At 39.1% G+C, this 21,543-nt stretch overlaps 1 long non-coding RNA gene across 3 annotated transcripts in view; it reads right to left on the bottom strand.

The window, feature by feature from the left end:
- Positions 1–21,543, bottom strand: part of LOC136267939 (uncharacterized) — a 57,907-nt gene that overhangs the window by 27,971 nt on the left and 8,393 nt on the right. For all 3 annotated transcript variants that reach the window (XR_010706839.1, XR_010706838.1, XR_010706836.1), the window contains exons 2-3: positions 11,657–11,693; positions 2,867–2,949 (exon numbers count right to left, since the gene is read on the bottom strand). This is a non-coding gene — a long non-coding RNA (uncharacterized lncRNA). The remainder of the gene's footprint in view (positions 1–2,866; positions 2,950–11,656; positions 11,694–21,543) is intronic.

Below are 21,543 nucleotides of genomic sequence, written 5' to 3'. Positions count from 1 at the left end.
AAGATAAGCACACTATATAAAAGTACGGGGGTTCAAACATGGCTTGAGGACTAACCCACCACTTAAGGTAGGTATGGGCAGGGCTGTTAAAATGCTTGGGAATTTTTCAAGACATATTGAACAGTGGACTGGATTCAATGAAGCCAATTCAGCATGAAATTCTGTAATCTTGGCAATGACTGCAGGGTCACTAATGTCAACTGGCACATGACGCTGGACATGTTGTGATTGGTCCACATTCACATCAGCATTTGTTACTACACCAACATTTGAAGCACTATCAATATAAACAAATCATGAAAATGAGTCACAATAGTTATTGTTAGTGTGATATGCACAAATAAACCATCTGCAAGAATGTGGTAGTGAATTTAGATCATATATCCGTTGTATTTTATTTTATCAGTTGTATAGGATTCAGTTTAATATTTTATGAACAGCAATTACTAATCATAATATACTCAAATGTTTTTGTAAGTTTTACAAATTTATATACAACAAACGTACCAATCCTGCTTTCTCTGCTGTATGATTGTGTCCCTTTGCTCTTGTGTAAATCGAGCACGTCTTCTTTCTCTGCTGTATGATTGTGTCCCTTTGCTCTTGTGTAAATTGAGCACGTCTTCTTCTCTGATAAGAATCGGTATCTGAAACAATATAATGGCTGATTCCGATACTTCATGAAAACAGCAGCATCGGCCCGATATCAATACTGATACTAGAATCGGTGCAGCCCTACCTGTAAATGTTAGATCAGATTCTGACAACAATCTTCTCTGTACTCGGGAGTCGTTCACACCACAAACTAAGCGATCACGAAGCATGTCTTCAAGGATTGCTTCATACCCACAATGATGAGCAATTTGTAGCAGTTCTGCTACGAACTTCGCGATGCTTTCTCCCTGCCGACGACAGCGAGTGCTGAACTTAAATTGCACTATTTTCGAAGGTTTAGGACTGAAGTATCTTGCCAAATGTCTGTTATGTCTTCAAACGTACATTCTGCTGGTTTCTTTGGTGCCACAAGGTTGCGAATTAATTACTTTGTAAGTTTATTATCCACAGGCACTCAGTAGAATTGCATGGCATTTGTCGGCATCTTTCATGTCATTGGCTACAAAATACTGTTGGAGTCACTCCTGGTACGATTCTCAGTCCTCATGCCGTGAAATAAACTTTTCAAACTTGCCATGTGCTGCCATCATTAACGAAAATCATCTTAATCCTTATCGCAAATATGAAATATACTCAGTCAATGAACCGCTATCACGTGTACCGGACCAACAACACAGATTAGAAGGACTTAAAACAGCATGTACAATCACGAATCTGGAAAAACTGGTATATGCATGCAAACAATTACATGATTATTCTAATTAATGTTCAAGTCACTACAGATTCCTAGCAATGGAGTAAGTCCAATATAATTTTCAAATCACACCACGATAAGGTACCCAACTGAGTGGTACACTGGTGACCCCAATCCTCATGCATCAGCTGTTGTCACCCTACTCACTCATTAACTTGGTGAGACGTATTTTTTTTTGCAAACTGGATGACAGGACACAGTTTAAGCTTTACACATAATCCATACGGTATCTACATAGTTCTTGCTTTGCACATTATTGTTTCACAATTGTTGCTACTTAGTCTTCACAAAGTCATGCATGCAATAATTGATTTGAAAATACAGTAATGCTGTAGTATTCATAAATTTGTATATCTGGTTTCTAGCAGCCCTGTACTAAGGATACCTACACAAGCAGGTAAGGTTATCTGGTCTATTGGGTAATATTTTGTCCATACAAAGCCATTACTCTAAATGACAATACTTTGCTAAAAATTAAGTTTGGCGAATAGAGTGTAAAGTGGTCTAGAGTGGACCCTGCATTTGTCATAACACATGCCAATAAGGTGATGAGTTGTGTGCATGTGTATGTCAGAGTTGGTTTCAAATATTTTTTAAATACAATTGCAAATACTCTAAAATTTTGAAATACAAATACATTGCAATACTTTTATCAGGACAGTATTTAAATACAAATATGAACTTTCCAAAGTACATTTTAAATACTTTCCAAAGTAATTTAAATACAATTTTAAATACTTTGCTGGTATATACTAGGCTTTGCACTTGACAAATATACGCATATCATTTTTAGTTAATACAAAGTTGTAGGGTGGTTTCCGTATGCATGCATGTACAGGGGCTACATGCACTTGTGCAGTACACGCCATTAATTGCATTAAATAAACACAAGTTCTTCAAATCTCTGGTCAAACGATACTGAATAATCTTTCAACCGGTGCAGGCAAAGTTGGTTTGCATAAAAACTGTGGCGTTGTTTTAGCCAGTGGACTGAGAATACTTAACTTCATTTTGTTTCCAATCCCTAAGTGGATATCCTCCTCTTGTGCCACTTGTTATTATACTCCTCAACTTCAAAAGGGAAGGTGAATGCTATTGAATCCATAAGTGTCGACATGCAAGCTATGCACAGCTGATGTCACACTTTTAATGGCCAAATGGTCATTTGATTTTTTTATAATCTTATTTCGATAAAGTATTTGAAGTAATTGTAGGAATTAAGAAAGTACTTAAATCCATTTCCAAACTACACTTTTATCAAACTAATATATAGGCTAAGCCTCAGATTATTAAAAAAAAAAAGAAAACTGAGATGCTACAGCGTACAAATACTTAATTCTGCAATGGGTCCGCTGATGCACGCCTCTATTAAAACTGAGTCAGATTCAGGTACCATCCCCAGGTTAGTGAAAGTTAAGGTACAATATGGTACAGTAACACATATGGCATTATTCCCCACTTAGAACTGGGTCAGTATTGCTAAGCTGGTTGACTTACTCTTTGTATGTCCATATTAACATAACTTAAGTAGTACAATCTGTCATCCTCTCAGCTTTGATTTAATCTATGTACAACGTGTTCTGTAGAAAAAACAAAGCACAATCTAACCCTTAAAACAGCACAAGTGGGCTGTACATACAAGTTTTAATAAAACTTAGGGGTATGTACACCCCTTACCAATACCATTCGGTACTACCATAAAACACAAATACATAAAATACTCTGTTTATTGTGTCCACATCATGATGATTATGTAAGTAGAATACACTGCACATGCACACAACACTGTGCACACTAGACACACACACACACACACACACAATAGACACACACACAAAGCAAAGCCTTTGGCTACCATGCAGACACAGTCACACCCACCCAGCGAACCAGCACTGGGACACAGGTCTGTCCTCTACTCAGGTCTGTCCTCTACTCAGGTGCTTTGCTTGGAGTTGGCGCAGGCAAATCCTCCTGGGCAGCAGTAGTAGCCCATAAGAGGCTGTATGTACCATGTCTCACAGGTGAAAGTGTGGGCACACCGCAGTTGGGTGGGCTGCTTCCCCAGTTGACAGCAGGCCACCAGGTCCCCATTATACAGCTGGGTAGACAAAGAGTAACGTGAGTAAAGTTTCTTGCTCAAGAACACCAAAGTGGAATAACCTAGAACTGAACCTTGAACCTTTCGATTACAAGCCTAATGCTCCAGCCACTTGGCTATGCTGCGTCACACACACACAAGCATGCACACACATGCAGCACACACATGCATCACACACACACACACACACACACACACACACACACACACACACACACACACACACACACACACAAAAGCAAAGCAAAACCTTTTAATTGCCACTAGTGTTCATACCTACCCAGTGAGCCAGCACCGAAACACCTGTGTGTTACTCAAATCCTCGTGGGCAGGACTAGTAAGCTGTAGGAGGCTGTACCATGTCTCACAGATGAAGGTGTGGATACCTGAAGTCCCACACCCATTGTGTGAGACATGGACAGTTGGAATTTGCTTCCCCAGTTTATACCAGGTTACCAAGTTCCTATTTAAACAGCTGGGTATACTGAAGCAATGTGACTAAACGTTTTTGCTCAAGGAAACAACAGCAACACCAATTTGGCATAACTGAGAATCAAAGCTGCAACCTTTCGATTTGCACTTGGACCCATGTCTGGTATGTGTGTGTGTGTGTGTGTGTGTGCGTGCGTGCGTGTGTGTGTGTGCATGCGAGTGTGTATTATGTGAGGCAGCACAGCCAAGTGGTTAGGGCAATGGCCTAATGAGTACTTACACTGAAGTATACTTAAGTATAAATTTGAAAGTACTTGAATTTTGCTTACATACTTGCTCAATTTTCCTAACATACACCCCATGTGCTTGTAAGCTCTTAGTACTAGGGTAATTAAAGTATTTTAAGTACTTTAAAGTATCATGTATTCTTAATGTAAATACAGACCGTACTTAAATGAAATAAGCTCTAGTAGTCCAGTAGATATAACTGAAAAAGGGGTGAACCCAGAAAAATTTTGAAGAAAGCTGATTTTGGTATCATTAGAACATAGTGGTCCAGTACTGCTGTCCAAACTCCTTTGTCATCCATGTACACCAAAGTTAATTTGACTGCATTCACAAATTCCACAATTCCACCACTAATCACGACTGTATCCCCTTGCCAAGTTACATTACTATGGTTATCCATGTATCCACCATGGATCACCATACCCCCTTGTTAGAGTATCCGCGGATGACAAAGTTACTATGGTTATCCATGTATCCACCATGGAGCACCATTGTCCAGGGACCCCCTTGTCAGAGTATCTGCGGATGACAAAGTTACTATGGTTATCCATGTATCCACCATGGATCACCATTGTCCAGAGGACCCCCTTGTCAGAGTATCCATGGATGACATAGTTACTATGGTTATCCATGTATCCACCATGGATCACCATTGTCCAGGGGACCCCTTTGTCAGTATCTGCGGATGACATAGTTACTATGGTTATCCATGTATCCACCATGGATCACCATTGTCCAGGGGACCCCCTTGTCAGAGTATCCACAGATGACAAAGTTACTATGGTTATCCATGTATCCACCATGGATCACCATTGTCCAGGGAACCCCCTTGTCAGAGTATCCACGGATGACATAGTTACTATGGTTATCCATGTATCCACCATGGATCACCATTGTCCAGGGGACCCCCTAGTCAAAGTATCTGCGGATGACCATGTATCCACCATGGAGCACCATTGTCCAGGGGACCCCCTTGTCAGAGTATCCACGGATGACAGAGTTACTATGGTTATCCATGTATCCACCATGGATCACCATACCCCCTTGTCAGAGTATCCGCAGATGACAAAGTTACTATGGTTATCCATGTATCCACCATGGATCACCATTGTCCAGGGAACCCCCTTGTCAGAGTATCTGCGGATGACAAAGTTACTATGGTTATCCATGTATCCACCATGGAGCACCATACCCCTTGTCAGAGTATCCGCAGATGACAAAGTTACTATTGTATCCACCATGGATCATCATTGTCTAGGGGTCCCCCTTGTCAGAGGATCCATAGATGACAAAGTTACTATTTATCCACCAGGGTGATAATTGGAACAGAATTAATGCAATTGTGCTTTACTTGTGTGAATACATTGCTAGAATCAGCTGATGTGCTATATGTGCAGTAACGTTGCTAAAGTTCCAGCCTGGGCATTTTAGGAGACTTATCTACTTCTCCTTCAGGTGTGTTTGCTCTAGATCTTTCAGTACTCTTGGTTGAGGTACTGGGCCCTCTATATAGTCAAATTAAATACCATTTTAATATGACAACATATACATCTCACATATACGTACTTTATAAAAGTAGTGTAACTAAACATTTCAAAATGGGGTTTGATAATGCAAACAAGTAAGATAACTCAGGGGCAGATCCAGGGGGGGTTCCAAGGGTTCCATGGAACCCCCCTTTTTAAAAGCCTTCTCACTCGAGATACTCTAATAGAGCAGTCAAATTGAGATACTCTAATAGAGCAGTCACAGTGGTCTTTTGAGGAGCAGTGTAGCAAGCTATATATCTAGTTATAAATAAGGAAGGAAATATAGTTGGTGAGGTGGAAGCAATTGTCAGCAGGTGATGACTTTTTTTTTTTTTTTTTTTGGTCTTCAACTTATACAGCTAGGCTGAAGTTGCAATTTCAAAGTGGAACCCCCCTTTTTAAAAGTCTGGATCCGCCCCTGTAACTGAATGATCATCTCCTAGTCTCCTATTCACTTACTGTATTTGCATACTGACTATACATAGGCATGCATTATGTTCTTCCTATTTATTCATTTAAATCTTTACACTAGTGATCAGATTATGATCAGTGTATAACTTTATCATAGCATTCTATTACCGCGTTTGCACTTACAATAGGTGGATACAGAGATTTGTGAACAGATTTTTTCCTGGTTGTCACGATATTCAAGGATATCACAACACATGTGTCGGGAAAGATTTTTGTTTTACATGATGTACTTATGCGATAAACACAATCAGAATATTTAAGCCAGTTTTGTTTGTTGGAATATACATACGTATATATGTGGTCTCTACATTTTACAACATAATTAAGAACCATCTACTATATTTATGTGCAAAACGTTGCTATTAGAACATATGAATTTTGATTCTGAACATACAGAAACTGCTACTTGGTATGTGCACTTTTAAAAGCAGGCACAAAGCATTGTACTAAAACTAATACTTAGACAAGGGGGTTCCCTGAACAATGGTGATCCATGGTGGATGCATGGATAACCATAGTAACTTTGTCATCCGTGGATACTCTGACAAGGGGGTCTCTTGGACAATGGTGGACACATGGATAACCATAGTAACTTTGTCATCTGCGGATACTCTGACAAGGGGGTATGGTGATCCATGGTAGATACATGGATAACCATAGTAACTCTGTCATCCGCGGATACTCTGACAAGGGGGTCCCCTGGACAATGGTGCTCCATGGTGGATACATGGTCATCTGCAGATAATCTGACAAGGGGGTCCCCTGGACAATGGTGATCCATGGTGGATACATGGATAACCATAGTAACTATGTCATCCCTGGATACTCTGACAAGGGGGTCCCCTGGACAATGGTGATCCATGGTGGATACATGGATAACCGTAGTAACTATGTCATCCGTGGATACTCTGACAAGGGGGTCCCCTGGACAATGGTGATCCATGGTGGATACATGGATAACCATAGTAACTATGTCATCCGTGGATACTCTGACAAGGGGGTCCCCTGGACAATGGTGATCCATGGTGGATACATGGATAACTGTAGTAACTATGTCATCCGTGGATACTCTGACAAGGGGGTCCCCTGGACAATGGTGATCCATGGTGGACACATGGATAAACGTAGTAACTTTGTCATCCGTGGATACTCTGACAAGGGGGTCCCCTGGACAATGGTGATCCATGGTGGACACATGGATAACCGTAGTAACTATGTCATCCGTGGATACTCTGACAAGGGGGTCCCCTGGACAATGGTGATCCATGGTGGATACATGGATAACCGTAGTAACTATGTCATCCGTGGATACTCTGACAATGGGGTCCCCTGGACAATGGTGATCCATGGTGAATACATGGATTACCGTAGTAACTATGTCATCCCTGGATACTCTGACAAGGGGGTCCCCTGGACAATGGTGATCCATGGTGGATACATTAGTTACTTCGACAAGAGGTCTCCTCGATGATCTAATAATATTTATGTATGTAAAACTTGTTAAGCTTAACTATCTATGACAGCCATGGATGACAAGGGATTTTCTACGGCAGTACTGGACAACACTCCATTAGAAAGCAAATTTTTCATAGAATAACATATCCAAAATCCTCTAAAATCCACCTTGGGGAAAAAACTTTATGGCCAATTAGTATTGAGCCATATGTGACTGGATTCGGGAAAGTGTATCTTCCACACATATCCAATTTACCAACTTTGACAACTCATAACTTCAGACTGGAAACTGGTATTGACTTGAAATTTGATCAGTAGTGCGCACCAGCATCACTTAGTAGGTGGAGAAAATTTCAGATTGATAATCAAGTTGAACACTAAGTTGTTGTTTCTCAATCGGATGCATTTGCAAACCCATTTTTGCAAATCTGGTCATTTGTGACCAACAAAAATGTGTTATCCTTAAATTATTTTTTCATAAGAAACAGATTCCTTAGCACTTCTACAACTCTCTGCAACACACTAATAATCCATGTTTGCAACAAGAGCATAATATTGCTACCATACGGATTTGCAGTGGAAAGCTGGCATTTATATTGTATAAAATCAATATATATGATCTCTAGAACTGGTCCCATGTCTATCATCATTGGTTGCAGCCTTAATCCTTCTAGTTTCCAACCCCATATTAAGTTCCCTCCAATGAATAACTTCCTTCATCAGCTAAAACCATTTATCCTCAAAACTCCATCCAACTACAAGGGTTAGCACACTTTCACAGCTCGCATGTGTTATAACTTTCTGATGCCTCCATTTCCATGTACTTTGTTTTGTATACCTGAGACTCCTCAATGAATCAGACTGACTCCCATCAAACTCCAATTTTTTCAACATGTGCAATTGTTGCATTATATAATCCATCATTAACTTTTCAATCGTTTGCACATCATTTGATTGCTGATTAGGCCGACTTTACCTATTCAAATGTTGTGGTCGTTGTGTCACAGCCACCCCAGGCATGTGAAAAGAGGACCTACGTTGTGCCCAATAACGTCATCATTTTTCCAAATCTTCAAATGTTTTACAACCTCTGAATGAAAAGAGAGACGTACTTGTCATGTTCTGCTTCCAGCGTGCACCAGTAGCACAAGAACTTCATTGTTGTCATCAGCTACAACATTCACTCTACTTCCTTCAATTGCAAAATTGAAGTGCGCATTGGACCATCAGTATGTCAGAATCTCCATGTGTGCAATCAGTGTGTAGGGCTGTCAGCGGTATGTTATGGTATGTGCAGGTGCAGATATTCAGTCAAGTGAATCTATGGAAGCATACAAAAGTCAGGAAGTTTTCTTGCAAATGAAAAGAGCAAACATCAATTGATTGTCCAATATCTGTGAGATGACAGCCAGGTTGTGCATCAGAGTAATTTGGATGCTGACACACTGATTGTTCAATGTGCACTTCAATTTGCAATTTAAGGAAGTAAAGTGTGTTGTAACTGATGACACTGATGTTCTTGTCCAAGCATATATATTTTCTTTCAGAGGTTGGGAAACATTTGAGCATTGGAAAATTGATGACATTATTGGGCACATAGGTCCTATTGTAACATCATAATTACATCTTCTCTTTACACATGCTCGCATGGAGTGGCTGTGATACAACATCTGCAACATTTGAACAGGGTAAAGTTGACCTAATCAAGAAGAAAATGATGCGCAAATGATTGCAAGAGCAACACACTTTCACAACTTGTATGTGCGTCTACAAGTTATTCATTAGAAGGAACTTACTGATTAACTTAATCCATTATCATAATGGAGCTGGAAACTAAAAGGATTGAGGCTGTATGCAACTGATGATGACAGACATGGAACTAGCACCAGAAACTTACTTAAATTTGTACAATATAAATGCAAGCTTTCTACTGCAAATCCATGTGGTAGCAACATTATGGTCTCATTGTAATCATGGATTAAAGTATGTTGCAGCATATGGCAGTTGCAAGGGAGAGAGCTGCAGAAGTGCCGAGGAAACTGTTTACAATAATTGTACATGTGACAAGTATATTTGTTCAGAACTTACATGATAGGCACCTTTTTATTTCTATAAACAGTCTTATTTCTTACAGCTAATATTGATTGCAATGAGTTTCTTATGAGAAAATATTTTAAGGATAATATGCATTTTTGTTAGTCACAAATGACCAGATTTGCAAAAATGGGTTTGCAAATGCATCCGATTGAGAAACAACAACTTAGTAGTGTACATGGTGAATATCAACCCGAAATTTTCTGCAACTAATAAGTGATGCTGGTGCTGCACTACTGATCAAATTTCAAGTCAATACCATTTTCCAATCTGAAGTTATGAGTTGTCAAAGTTGGTAAATTGGATATGTGTGGAAGATCCACTTTCCCGAATCCAGTCACATATGCCTCAATACTAAATTGGCCATAAAAATTTTCCCCAAGGTGGATTTTAGAGGATTTTGGATATGTTATTCTATGAAAAATTTGCTTTCTAATGATACCAAAATCAGCTTTCTTCGAATTTTTTTCGGGTCCAACCTTAAATCTACTGGACTATAGTGAGGTTCTACACTAAAGACGAGAGCGGTGTTTTTGGGTTTTCCCATCAGGATCACACTGTAGTAATGAAAATGCTACAGTAGCATATTTGCTCAAGAAAATAAATGCCTGCTGGTCAACAACATGATTTTATTTCGTACGTATCGAATGTGTTAATTTATACCAAGCATAAGTTGAAGGCTCTAGTGAAGTAATTATTTAAATTCGAAAAGATTATAGATAGATACATAAGAATAGTGCAGAATATTTGAACAGCTAGCTAACCTCTTATTCACTATATGGCTCTATGAACTAAGACATAGATTTTCGTCTGCTTTTTACTAACAAATAACACTTATATACGGTAATATGTTGGTACAGTAAAAAGTACTTGCAATGGACTTAAGTACGGTCAGAGTGCTTTACCCTAGAGTACCTGTACTTGAATAACTCAAAAGTACTTTACTTGGATAACTTTTAAATGTACTTGGAGCCAGGTCACAGAATTCAAGTTCTACAATTCCAACCCACTAAGAAAGACAAGGAGGGAACACACACACACTTGGTCATTTGGTAGATGCCCACAGTACAGTGAACCGTGATGGCAGAGTTCTAGGATCCTCCTGAACCAGTATATAGCAAGTTGCTAGCCCCATAAAAGTTACGATGTCTGGTTAAGTCACCCTTCTCCTGAAACATCGACCACAAGCACAATGAAATGTCTTTTAGTCGGAAAAATCATTAGCAACACAAGTAATTGTCCCACTGTTTTGTGCATAACATCCAACAGCAATGGAATACATCTTTGACCACTGCTTACGATCCTGACACAACTGGAACCATTCATCCCCAACACCTATGGCACGCAAATCACCCGTTACCTCATCACGCCATCTCTTCTTAGGTCCATGAAATGGTTGGCTTTGAATCAGTTCACCAAACAGGATTTGTTTAGGGGTGCGACCCTCATCCATATGGCCTAAATGGCTGCAATCTCCCCACCAAAAGGCAATCACAAAATGACTGAAGCACACCATATTGTTGAGTAGTAATATACTCTCTCTCACACACACACGCACGCACGCACACACACATTTTCTTCTGGAACCTCTTGAGATCATCATGTCTGCCCCAACCCTCCACACTCAGCCAGGAGGTGCTAAATAACCCATTTACAAGCCAAGCCAGGAGAGAGGACTCACCTAGTCAGGGGATGTTAATTAACCTATTTTGAAATTTACAACAGGTGAGAGGATGTGGATAGGTCATAGACAATAGCAGAGACCTTAGTCAGAGACTTGATCTACCTCATGCAAAGCATGGTGTATGCATGATGTAAAGCCTTCTTTTTGTATGTATGCACAAACTTACACTACTTAAATTCCACATGCTTTTTGCTAATCACACATTATACATGTAGCGTCCAGCATATAATTTTTACCTTGACAGCCACTTAGCATCAACAGTATGCGTAGGGGCTGTAATTAAAAACACACAGAATATAACTTGAACACTTATGCAATGAAAGCAAGCAAGCAATTGTAATTAATGTGCATACATATAGTTTACATTGCATATAGACTGCAAGTGGGGGGGGCTTGAAGGGACACTTTATCACATTATTATGTCATCATTACACCATTCATGCACTAGCCAACAAATATGCAGGCCAGTAGGGAAGGGGGGTTCCCTCTCTTCAGCAAAAAGGTCCTCATTTTCAGTAAAAAGGTCCACATTTTCAGTACAAAAGTCTAAAATTTTATTATTTTTAGTGACTAAAACTCTTAAATTTAGCCTTATTGGGATTGGGATCCATTTTCAAAAAATTTCCTGAGGAGAGCTACATAGCCTCAGATCCTTCTTTAAGCACACCATAATGTAATTCTGTATTATACCACACAAAAAGTCCACCTTTTTGTCTAAAGAACCTACCCAGGTAAAAGTCTGGCTACGGCCCTGAATATTGAAACTCTAACACAGCCTTGACAGCAGTCTACTTAGCACACTACACATCAATGACATTTTTGAACCAATTGATTAAATAGCTGCTACCGAATACCATTTTGGATAGCAGTACAACACATACCCCAAAACAATGATCCGTAAATTGCAGTTGACTTTTACTCAAGTACGTATGTGCATACAATTGCACTAGTATATCAACATGACCACTTGTGTTCAGAACCCTGTAAGCCCACTACGCAGCATTAGACATGCTATTCTAACAAAAACTCTACAAACAAGCAAGCTCTGCAGCCAGGTTTGGGCATGCACCCTTACTTAAACAAGCTAGGTTGCTTTAATCAAGTAATTAGTACCTTGACACTAAAAATATGGTCTTTCAGTTATTGTGATCTATCTGTGGCTGAACGAAATGCATAAAAACACAATACTGTGCATGCATGCGGACCAATCAGAACAGTGAACACCTTCACATATTACCAGGTTTGTATATGCTGTGCAAAATAAAAGGTAGAGTTGCAATGGTGGGTGTTTGATGTACAGGGTAGAGTTGGAAATTTTGATGAACAAATTTTTCATGAATTGATACAAAATTACTTTGGGTGAATACACAAAGGATTTAGTGCTACATGCTTAAATCTCATATAAGGCTGCTTCAGCTAAAAGTCTCTCCTCCTTATATAATGATGACTGTTCAGTATTCACGTTTGTTAGAAAACCCTCAGACTTCATAACCTATGAGCCAGGCCTAAAAAGTAGCTAATACAAAAAAATCTATGTGATTTTTATTTCCCAAGCGGTTATTGTGAAGGATAAAGAAGGGCCAACTGACTCTGGATTACTTGATGAGGCCATTGCTATTGCTGCGGAGCAAAAAGTTGGACCAAATTTGGTCCCTTTGATATCCCTAGCTGCTGAGAAGGTTGATACTGGCACTTTATCTGACAGACATCCGTATCATGTGGTTGACTCTAGTCACCGAGTTCACCACCCACTGGCATAATCACTTTGCCATTGGCCTTTTGCTAAGAACAGTTTTTTACTATTTATTGATCTGGATCCTCTTGCTTACCAATTGGTTCCCAATTTTGATTTTACCCTTTATTGTGCACAGCAACAACCATTTCCTGTCACCTCAACTCATCCATCTCATATTGCACATCTTCAATTTTCGAAATGTTTAAATCAACTATTATACTTCTCCACCACACCCCTGGCCCTGCTTTCCACTTGACTTTAAATAGTTTAAGGTTTTAATGTTTAGTTTAGTTATTATAATTCATGTCTACAGTTAAGCTTTTGTATTTCATCAAGTGACTAATTGCAAGAGTCTTTTAGGAAAATCAAGCTTGGGACAAGTGGATTTCAATTGTGATTCGATTACCGAGCCATTTGAGGTGACTCCACTCAGAGGATGCAAGTACTGTAACTACCTCATGTACTTTATATACAGTAGTGCAAAACTTTAATGGGAAATTTTTTGATGAATTAGCCTCTAAAAATTTCCACTACCTGCCTATTCCGGTCGCCTCAAAATCATGCTTAGCGTTCTAACTGGGTTTAGTTCATGATATGCATACATTGCTGAACTTGGGATTATGAAGAATTACTGTATCCTAAAGATTACAAGGGGGCGGCACGTACTCCAATATATCCTGTACTCCGATCATCCTCTGTCAAAATAGCCTTGACCCTTGACTTACACCAAAATCCGCACTTTACTCTTGACCAAATTCTTGTATTACAGTATGTTGTAACTCTAAAAGTATCAATTGTGGTATACACTTTACAAACGAAGCTTGTCTTTTAACCTACTGCATATTTCTTGCTTGACTTTCATTTTGACTAAGGACAAAGATCAGAGTAAATGATATATTGGACCTAGTGTCCACATTAAAGGGTGTCCTTTTTGAGGGGTTCCTCTGTATATTTTAGTCAGGCTTCAGTAGAATGCAGGTCCCTACTTAGTGGGATAAATAAATACACAATTTGGTCCTATAGCTTGTCATCTCGCTATTTCAGCAGTAGGAGGGTGGGCACACACAGAAGTCTGACCGAGTCTGACAAGGCCTGATATACAGGGGGTGATAAATAGTCTCGCGTGGCCAGACTGCTTTTTCTCAGCATGGCGCTTATCGATTAAAATTATAAGTGCCTGCTCGAAAAAGGCACTTATAATTCTAATCGATAAGCGCCGTGCTGAGAAAAAGCGGTCTGGCCACAGGTAGTAGTCTCACATAACCAGGCCCTTTTCTTTCTTTTGTGTTGGGGCGGGGAAAGAAAAGGGTCTGGTGAACATAGTATAGCATTGTCGTTGGCCTATCCCGAGATTGTGAGGATTCTACTGCGCAGCTTCCGGATTGTTTGTGGGTGCGAATGACGTGTTTTGCTAACCATTGCACCATTTGCATCCTGTTGCCATAGATATAAAAGCAGTAATATGGTAATAGAACGCAAATGATGCAGATCACGCTTTATATCTATGGCAACAGGACGCAAATGACACAACGGTTAACAAAACACGTCATTCGCACCCACAAACAATCAGGAAACTGCGCAGTAGAATCCCCACAATCTCGGGATAGCCCAACGACGATGCTATACTATGTTCACCAGACCCATTTCTTTCCCGCCCCCACACAAAAGAAAAGGGTCTGGCTACGCGAGACTAAACGGGTAGGTGATACAGGAACGTATTACCTTCATGCCCTTGGTGTGCTTACAATAACCCGTATCACTTACAAAACCTTGTACAAAACCGAGTACAAAACACGTAGCTACTTACACAAGAATAAATCAACTGGGGACCATACCTCTCCTGATCTCGCTCCTGATCTAGGCTACGTTGCGCTGTAAAAAAGCTTAGTATACCGGTACCCCAACAATTCCGTATCCCCCTACCGTACACTAATCTAGCGTTCATATGGACCATTAGTCCATACTAACGCAACATGTACCTTTGGACTATACGTCCATATGGCAATGGCAATCTCTTAGAATGGATTAAGAATTTCTTATCTAACAGAAAACAGCAAGTTGTATTGAATGGATATAAGTCTCGTTTCTCTCCAGTCTCCAGTGGTGTCCCTCAAGGATCTGTGTTAGGCTCTTTACTTTTCACTATGTTTGTTAATGACATTCCATCAATTGTGTCTAGCCCTGTGTTCATGTTTGCAGATGATACAAAGATTTTCCGTGTGATAAGAAACGAAGAAGACTACGTTACATTACAGAATGACTTAAATTGCCTTTACAGCTGGTCACAACTCTGGCAATTGAAGTTTAACATCTCCAAATGTAAACATTTCCATTTTGGCCCAGCTCACCATCATGGCTTCTATTATCTTGATGAAACTCCAATTGACCCAGTTACATCCCACAATGATGTCGGAATTCTCTTTGATGACAAGCTTAAGTTTCATGACCATACCGCTAAAGTTACAACCAAAGCTAATCGAATACTTGGCATGATCAAGAAATCCTTTGAATATCTTGACTCGAGTATGTTGTTTAAGTTGTTTACCACACTAGTTCGACCCATCTTGGAATATGGTAATGCCATTAGGGGACCACTATTTACCCTTGATCAGAAAAAAGGTTGAATAGGTACAACGTCGAGCTACCCGTCTCCTCCCATCACTACATGACAAATCCTATACTGAGAGGCTGTCAATACTATCCTTACCATCACTGTTGTATAGACGCCAGAGGGGTGATTTAATTTTTCTATACAAAATTCTTAACAACTACTTCAGCTCTGACTTTACTAATCTATACACCTACTCCACTACTACTACTACTACCAGGGGACACCAGTTTAAATTGTTCAAGCAACATTCAAGATTGTTATGCAGATCTAATTATTTTATGAACAGAGTGATTAATGAGTGGAACAGTTTACCTACCTCTGTTGTAGAAAGTTCTTCAATAGACTCTTTCCAAAACCACACTAACTTTTCGGCCGCCATTTTGAATGGGGCTACCATGCCATGCGCATGTTGTATTCTCCGGCATATTCAGTCTTTGCAGTGAAGTTTTTTTATTTTATTTTATTATTATTACTAGGACCGCGTCACATACAACCAAGTACATACACCAATGTGACAGCCCCCCCGGTGAGGCTATTAGGTGGTGAAGGCACGATACCCAAATCATCTCAATATGTCACAGCAGTGACAGATATAACACAATAGTGGCATCGTAACTAAAGGCCACCAGTAGCTATGTCCTAGTACATCATTGGTGTGGTAATGGCACAGTGATGTGTACAAAGTATATGTGTACAAAACATACAGGAGAGAACTATACATTATTGCAGTATTGTATGCAGCAATATATTATAGGCAACATCACCAGATAAAAATTATTAGCCAATATACAGCACAGTATATCAACATCAACTAGAGCTACATAGGGTTCATCAGTAGAGTAACAATGGCACAGTGATAGTCTCGCGTAGCCAGACCGCTTTTTCCCATGTATTGGGTGGGGAAAAAAGGGTCTGGTGCAACTCCAATAGCTGTTTACTTCTGAGCCGTCCCCAGACGCTGGGGACGTTAATTGAATAACATCGGTCATTTGGAGACTAGCACAGTGATGGGTGACACACTATAATTATGCATACACAACTTGCAGGAGATAGCTACACAATACTGTAGGAGTATGCAAGCCAGATAAAGGAAGACAGCCAAGCCAGCCAGAGCCTAGTAGCTACGCCAGGTGAAGACAAAAAAGATCAACTGCGTATCGAATTGCCTGACACCAAAGTTCGCCATGCCAACTGCACAGGACAAAATTGTTTACTTGTATTTTATATGTAACTGTATTGTAAAGAGCGTGGCATACGTTTTAAAGCTTTCTTGTATTGTTTATTTACGTGAATGAATCCACTGGCAGCTGGCATGGAGACTTGAGATGTTGCAAACATAAAAAGTTACTTGTAATCTTCTTCTTTACACGTAAAGTGGCGTCTGGCTCTCCTGCACGGACATCACTAATCTTCTCCTCGCGCAATCTGTAAATATTAAGCAAGGGTGTGGTAATGGGTGTTATATAGAATTACACGTATGGTCAATTCATCAGCACAAACCGGAGCGACGATTATACGTTTGTGCCTTCATTCACAGGCGAATCTATCCCCGGTTAGTTCATGTCTCTAGACCTCGTAGTTTTCGAGAACATTATTTATTATTTATTTATTTATGACATAATTTTAACCGCGTTTCATATTATTCTTAGTTAGGGTCTAGTCTGGCGTAGCCAGACCTTTTCTGGCTACGCCAGACTAGTTAGGGTCCGCAAATCGAAAAATCGATATCTTCAAATTAACTTACAAACTATAGTCATGTGTAGGGGTAGGTCTAATCAAGAAAACACTAGAGTGGCAGCAAATTTCGTTCATCTCTTCTAGTAAAAATAACACAAAACACCTTGAATTCGATCGATTTTTCGCCCTTGTAATTTGCAGTGTTATTCTTTTGGGCCAAAACTCTCTCTCAAGCTTTGAGAGATTGTCCACTCTTATGGAAGTTCAATATAATTAATTAATATTTGGTAGTGACGTCACGCGCATCGCTGATCGGCGAAAAAAAAGACGTTTCGTGATCTGGAGCACAGCAGACTTGCAGGAAATGCTGCAACATTTACTGCAGTGATCACCTCCAAGTCAAGTACCTGTGTGCAGAATATGGTGTGGATTGAAGTTTATTGACCATCTGGCTGAGACCCGCGTCGCCAAATTTAGTAAAAATTCCTCCGCGATCCAACAAATACTGCAGTCTCATGCACATAAGCACCTGTAAGTGTGTTGAATTATGGAAATGATTGCTCAGAACAAGTATAAACTTACAGCGAAGGCTTTATTACTGACAGCAAATTTTACACTTAGCCGATAATATAGCTAATGCAATTTATTGTGCAAAACAAAAACTCTCCGGCGTAATAAAAAATTTACGGCACTCACATAATATCATTGGCTTGATATAATGATAAATCTCTGTGAGCACATGCAGTAAGATGATCTTTTCTGTAGCAAGGATGGAGTCCAGAGGTCTTGTGTGCATGGCTATATAGATCTATATAACTATATAGCTACATACATATTATATGTATACATGCAGCTAGGTTACCATATACTGTAGCACTTTTTGATAGCTAAATCATGCAGAGCTTATCCGGTCATCTACTTGTATGTGATACTCAGATGCAGTAGCATGCAAGGTTTGGTGGTATGCTTACCAGGAAAAAATTTACATGCCTTGAATTCACATCAGCATGGAGAACTCGGGAGAACTATCATACAAAGCTGTGATATTTCCTGGTATAGCTATAATTTTGCACTATAAAGTATCAACTTATTCAGTCTCAATCATGCATGTCTACTAGCTATTATCACATCCTATGCAAGATATTAAAATCATAGTAGCTATTACTTCCATAACACAAAATCTCCAAAAAATGAAGTTTAGTTATTTGTGATTTGGAAGAAATTTTGATCGTAATTGTCAATACAATCTTAAGATACACTGAAACTTTTAGAAAAGTTTAAGATGCAAAAGAAGTATATACAAGTTACTGAAAACAGTGAATTAATTCCACTGTGAAGAAACAGATGAGCAAGAGTACTTCTTGGTGCTTTGTAGATTGCAAATTAACATGCAGGTATACCCAAAACTGCATGTCTTTACAGCATGTGTTACACACAGTCCTGGATGGATTAAATGTAGGCAAAGTTTGCTATCATAGCAGTGTAATACATTACACAGCACACGATGATCTAGTTAGAAGTTGGAGGTTAATTTAAAATTTATATGTCAGTAGTTGCATGTGTAAAGAGTATAATTATGTACATTCTCAATACTTTGTAATACGAATGGCTCTATACAGTGTATATTGTAAGCATTGAAGATATGTCACTCATGATTCATTTATAGGGATGGTCCTTGTATACATATTATGTAGTGCATGATTATGTGGTCAGTTCTGAAGAGAATCAAGTACTCAATATCTTAAGGATTTCAGCTGTGTTAATGGCTTGTGGTGAATGCTGAGCACATTGAACTTTCCACTGTTTGTTGCAAATATGATTAGTAAGTATATTTCTGCATTTCACGAACTTCTTGCATTAATTTAATTACCATCAACTATAGAATTGGAGCAAATTTGCTTTTGATAGCTACTATAATATTGATAATATTGCTCCCATGCATAAGTGGGCTCAGCATGCACATATTCAATATAGTACATTGCATATTATCATGCAAATGCAGATACTAGTGCATGTCTAGACTATACCACCTGTTGAGTATGAGAAAGAAGATATTTTCAAAAAGGCACAGTAGTTTTACTGTAGCAAGCATGCAGTATACAGCTATATGCCTGCATTAAACTATATAGGTCTGTTTACACCAAAGCAATGTAACTATAACTCTCCAATTGAGCAGTCAGATGTAATTATAGAATGGTCATAAAATGATTTTTATACATTATGTCACTACTGAAGTTTTAAACTAACAATCACAAAATGATTATTTAACTGTACTCAGAGTAGTTGTCAAGTATATTCCACATTTTTTCGAAAATTAGATATTAGTTACAAGAGGGTGGTTTTGGCAATACAAATCGCATTTAGCATGCTGTTATATTGCTTAAAGTGTACGTAATCTAGCCTTCACTAGAAGTTTATACTTGTTCTGAGCAATCATTTCCATAATTCAACACACTTAAAGGTACTTGTGTACACGAGACTGCAATATTTGTTGGATCGCGGAGGAATTTTTACTAAATTTGACGACGCTGATCTCAGCCAGATGGTTAGCAAACTTCAATCCACACCATATTCTGCACACAGGTACTTGACTTGGAGGTGATCACTGCAGTAAATGTTGCAGTATTTCCTGCAAGTCTGCTGTGCTCCAGATCACGAAACGTCTTTTTTTTCGCCGATCGGCGATGCGCACGACGTCACTACCAAATATTAATTAATTATATTAAACTTCCTATACTCCATAGTAAGAGTGGACAATCTCTCAAAGCTTGAGAGAGAGTTTTGCCCCAAAAGAATAACACTGCACATTACGACAGCGAAAAATCGATCGAATTCAAGGTATTTTGTGTTATTTTCACTATTATTATTATTTGTTTTTACTGTGCAGAAATCACAAATGATTATAACGTACAGATATAATTACTTAAGTTGTTACAAAAATTATCCAGGGAAGGGGAATTAATTATATAGGAGGGGGGGGGGGGGGAGGGTTCCAAAGTTTAATTGCAGAGGGGGAAAAGGAAAATTTATATGAGTCAATGTTTGTCGTCAGTTGCCTGTAGTATCCTTTTCTTAATTGTGAATCATTAGGGGTAAAGTACTCTTTGGGGATATCAATAAGATCATTAATAATTTTATGCATCATTATAAGTTTAGCTCTCTCTCTTCTTTGTTGTAAAGGAGGTAAGTTAAGTGTGCTTAGCATGTTAGTAACACTAGAGTAACTTGAAAACTCATTTAGGAAAAATCTGGCCGCTCTTCTCTGTACTGCTTCAATTCTATTAATATTATTTAAGGTATGGGGATCCCATACAGATGATGCATATTCAAGCACTGGCCTGACCATACTTCTGTAGCAGTTACATTTTACAGTGCTTGGACAGTGGCGCAGGTTTCTGTAAATAAAGACATTGATTTGGTTAGCTTTATCGGTGATTGTTTAGATATGGTCATTGAAGGTAAGCTTGTTGTCGATGGTGACCCCTAGATATTTGGCAGATGGAACTTCCTTAATGGGAAAATTTTCAATATAATACGTGTGCAAGATAGGATTGCGTTGGTTTGTTACTCTCAGGAACTCACATTTCAGGATATTGAATGTCATCTTCCATCTGTCGGCCCATTGAGCAAGTAGGTCTAAGTCCTGCTGTAAGCTTAAGCAGTCAGCAATTGATGTTATTCGAGAATACAACAATACGTCATCTGCATACAGTTTGATGTTATTGTGGATGGAAAAAGGTAGGTCGTTAATATAAATCAAAAACAATAGAGGGGCAAGAACCGTGCCTTGAGGTACACCAGAAAGGACCTGGGTGGTATCCCTTTTGTGGTTATCTAGAATAACATATTGTGATCTGTGACTCAGAAATGATTTTAGCCAAAATAGTAGTGATCCTTGTACTCTGTAATGTGCTAGCTTGTGATACAGGAGCGAGTGAGAAACTTTATCAAAAGCCTTACTGAAATCTAGTAGAAGGATGTTGCATTGTCCCCTTTGATTCAGACATTCGGCAAAATCATTCACTGTGGAAATCAATTGAGTTTCACAACTTCTTCTCTTACGAAATCCATGCTGTTCATCACAAAGTGTTTGGTGGTGT

Source organism: Dysidea avara, chromosome 10, assembly GCF_963678975.1.
Source record: "Dysidea avara chromosome 10, odDysAvar1.4, whole genome shotgun sequence".
NCBI classification, from domain to species: domain Eukaryota; kingdom Metazoa; phylum Porifera; class Demospongiae; order Dictyoceratida; family Dysideidae; genus Dysidea; species Dysidea avara.
Note: the sequence above shows the minus strand (reverse complement) of the source record. Positions and strands in the feature narration are given on the sequence as shown.